Source organism: Equus przewalskii, chromosome 23 (genome assembly GCF_037783145.1).
Source record: "Equus przewalskii isolate Varuska chromosome 23, EquPr2, whole genome shotgun sequence".
NCBI classification, from domain to species: domain Eukaryota; kingdom Metazoa; phylum Chordata; class Mammalia; order Perissodactyla; family Equidae; genus Equus; species Equus przewalskii.
In genome coordinates, this window is record NC_091853.1 from 18566126 (window position 1) to 18570370 (window position 4245).

The following is a 4245-nucleotide window of genomic DNA, read 5'->3' on the forward strand; positions in this document are numbered from 1 at the left end:
ACCCTCCCCCTGGGTGATTCCACCTAACCTCATGGCTCTACTTAACCATCCATACACTTTGGTTTCCTAAATTAGTATTGCTATCAAAACTCCAGAGCTGAGCCCTCACCTCCTGACTTATATGTAACACTGACTGCCAAACATCTACCTGAATGTCCCATAGAGACTCAAATTTAATGTGGTAAAATCGAACTTATATTTCCTGCCAGAACCTAGTTGCAGTTCATTTTATGGCACCAAAACCTCATACCTGGGAAACATACCAGAATCTTTCCTTTCCCTCTCTTTTTGCAACCAACCAGCTACCACATGCTATATTATCTACCTCTTTGATGTCACTGGTATTTGTCTTCTCCATACCACCCTCACTGATATTGCCTTTATTCAGGCATTCGCTATCTCTTACCTGAACTATTGCAAGAGATTCCACTTTCAACTGAACCTACACATTGTAGCCAGACTTACTTTTCCAAAATGCGAATCAAATCATGTTCCTCTCCTTTTAACACTCTTCAGGGGTTACTATTTCATAAGCATAAATTTAAACTCTTTAGCATATCATACAAGATCCTCCACATCTGGCTAATGACCACATCTTGTATCAGTTGTCTATGCCATAATAATGCTGTGTAACAAACAACCACAAAATCTCAGAGACATACTTAGGAAACATTTATTGCTCTCTTATCTGGAGTGGTCTGCTGGGTGGCTCTCTTGATCTTGGCTGGAGTTGTTCTTCTGACTGGGGGTTGGCTGGCCTTGGTTGCTCCAGGGTGGACTTGGCTGAAATAACTGGAAAGCTTGGCTCAGACCATGTGTCCCTCGTCCTCCAGCAGGCTAGCCTGGGCACGGCTTATGGGGATGACAGAGGTGCAAGAGAAAGCGTAAACAGAAACATACCAGGTTTCTTGAGGCCTAGGCTCAGAATTGGCACTCTATCATGTCTGCTGAATTTTATTAGCCAAAGGAAGTCAAAAGACTGGCCCAGATTCAGGGTTCAGGAAATAGATTCTGCCTATTGAATGAGAAGAACTGTGAAGTCACAAGGCAGGGGGCTTGAATACGGGGCGTGTGTGTTGAGGGGAAGAATTGGATCCTTTATTGCACTCTCTGTCTTTGTCTTCACTACTCTATACCTCTGCTCCATCTGTTCTACACACAGAATGGACAGTAGTCTCCTGAATATGTCCAGCTCTTCTCACTTTTGTTCGTTTAGCTCCTGCCATAACATCTGCTTGGGATTCCCCTCCTCCAACCCCCGGGTCTGGTCTCAATACACATAAACTTGTCCTTCATGATCTGGCTCTTTCCTGACCTCCTTACCCTGCTTCCCTTGTGACCTCTATCTGGCCCTTACCTAGATCTACATAAAACCTTAACTGTTTTTTGATCTTAATTTTTCTTGTACTTGTTTCCCCCTAGTGACTACAAACCTATTCAAAGCAGAGACCCTTCTTAATTACTTTTTACCCTTAGAGACTAGCATACTTCTCGTTAACTATGAAACATTTTATAGTTCTTGGTTGAATAGAAGTATGGAAGTGTAGCAAGTGTTAGAAGTATGATTTGAAAAATCTATTCACTCGTCTTCAGATCCACTGGGTTGCTAAAAAGAAGTAGTTCCTGAAGGTGATTGGTTTGGGAAATAATTTTTAGGTAAACACTTAAAAGACAATTTTTTAACAGTGTATTTTAAAAACAGAGGGGTAAAAATGGGAGAATAAAGACATTCCCAGCCCCTCTTCACTTAACACTGAAACATTACATTCACTTAACATTCCAGAACAAGGAAAACGGAAAAGAAAAACACACATACCCTTTTGATGGAATGAAGGACATTTATGACCCCAGAGATGGATAATGGTTGGAGCAATAACAAATAACACATCACAGAGGAGGAAAGTGAACTTAAGTGTCTGGGGTAGATGTGTGTGTGCATGTGTGTGTGTAAGTACATGAAAGTCACTGTAGGAATTACGGGCTCCAGGTACCGTGGAAGGTGAAGGCAAGACTGGAAGCTGAAACAGGGGATTATTGGAAAGTCTGGATGAGCAACATTAAGGAGTCCCTGCTTCTTCCACTCACCCATCACAATCCAATGACTGTGTAGCCCTCATTCCCTCAGGAGAGGTTGTTGTCTGGAGAGACTGAGCCAGGAAGTGCAGGACTTGGGGCCCCCAGAGAAGAATAAGAGTGGAATGCTAAGCTGAAAACAGAGGGGATTGAAAGTCTCCATGCAGAATGGGGAGCCCCAATCCTTTTTCCCCACATACAGCTCCGAATGCCAGTCAGGCTCATTTTTCTTTAGATAAGCTGAGGATCCTTCACAGGAGAACCTAAATGTCCCCAGAGAAAACAGCATCACATATGGACATTTGGGGCCCATGACAACCAATTTGATTGATTCCCCTACAACTCTCCTACACTCTCCTCCTATAACGCTACAAGCCCCACTCATGCCCACAGAGCTCCCAGCAGGGTGAAGCAAGGTGGTGCCCAGAGTGAAGAGCTTAAGGAAGCACACACTCGTACTGCACTCACTCCCAACAATGCCCTTGCACAACTCTGAGTATATGTGTACCCCCTTAAATTTTGTGTCCTAGGCATTTTGCCTGCCTTACCCACTCCCAGCCCTGTGTTAAACATGAGTGGACAAGCAAGGATCTCCACATACTTGAAGAAAGCTTCCAATATCCAAGAGAGACCTCATGACAAACAAAGAAAAAAGAAACTCAGGAAATGGGGATAATGCATGGAGAGGGAGAAAATGTCAAAGGAACTATAATTTTAACATCCTTGGAGCAAAAAGAAATGCTCTATCTATAAAAAAAGAAGAGGGCACAATGAAAAAAGAAAAATTTACAGAACATAAAAATGATCTTGGAAATTAAAAATATGACAGCAAAATAAAAAATACACTGGAAAGTTTGGAAGATAAAATCGAGGCATAGCCTGGAAAGGAGAACAAAAATAACAGAAAAAAAAAGGGACAAGAAGAAAGACATAATAAGAAGATCAGAGTCAATCCAGAATATCTAATGTCTGATTAACAAAGTTTTCAAATAAGGGAAGGAAATTATCAAAAGTGTAAGAAAATGGAGATGCCCAGGGTTTATCCCTGGAGAATCCTGATTCAGATGCTCACTAGGTTGAATTAATGGATTAATTTGTTATCTTTCCTCCAACTTCTTTGAAGCACTGCGTATGAAACGCAGACAAAGCAGAATTCTAGAACTGATGAACCATTATTAGAAGTTGTCTGACTTGAAAAGGTGGCGGTTGACTGTGGGAAGAAGGTGAAAGAACGGGGATAACTATGTTTAAAAACTATTTTGAAAGTGGAAAATAGCTACACATTAGTTTTCAGTGATTACGGGAAGTGGAGACAATGCCGCTGCTAAATGAGTCTCTTAAATATTGACATGACTGATTCTAGTGTGACTTGTTTAGTAGGAAGTGGGGGAGGAAGCAAAAATAGGCCAAAGTAAACATTTGCTCAAGATAAATGAAGAGAAATAGATCCTGTCATGCTCCTCCACGCCTGTGAAAACAGGGCTGTAAGGTCTGACAAGTTTTTTCGTGAGACCGCTTCGACTGTTGCAGTCATGGTTGTGATTTAGCACGCTCTAAAGACCTTTGTTTGTGCTTGTCTGTCTGACCAAATGCTAGATAACTATTTTATGTTTACATTGTCACCACTCTTCAGGGAGGGAGGTTCCCGCTCTCCTTCAACAGAGGCTAAAAAGAAGGATTCAGCGCTAGAGACTCCTGTAAGATAATCGTTAAAATGAAATCTCAGGGGGGTCCCATTTTAAAGATTCTGGAACTATGTATAGACTACTACAAAGTAAATGGGAGAAACTGAGGCAACCACTTAGGTAATTCAGAACAGATATTGTTTTTCTGAAGTTTTAGATAATTGAGGCAAAAGTCAGTAAAGTCTGATGTAATTGGATGATTGCTTAGTTTTCTCCCATGCCTTTCATGGATAATGTGGAGAGCTGGGGAGTTGAAAGTACCTGCAGAGAAATCTCAAAACAAAGAAATGGAGAGCACATGAAAGAACGTTTTAATGAGTGACAAAAATGTATCATAACAATTAACTTAGTCAACCTATTTGGAATGTTAGGCAAAAGATTTTTCTATGTAAACTAACTTAATTCATTATATCCCATCTCTAGTGACTGAGAAAATATTTCTAGAGACATGTTTGGTAGAACTGATGTGAGCGCACTGAGGAAGGTC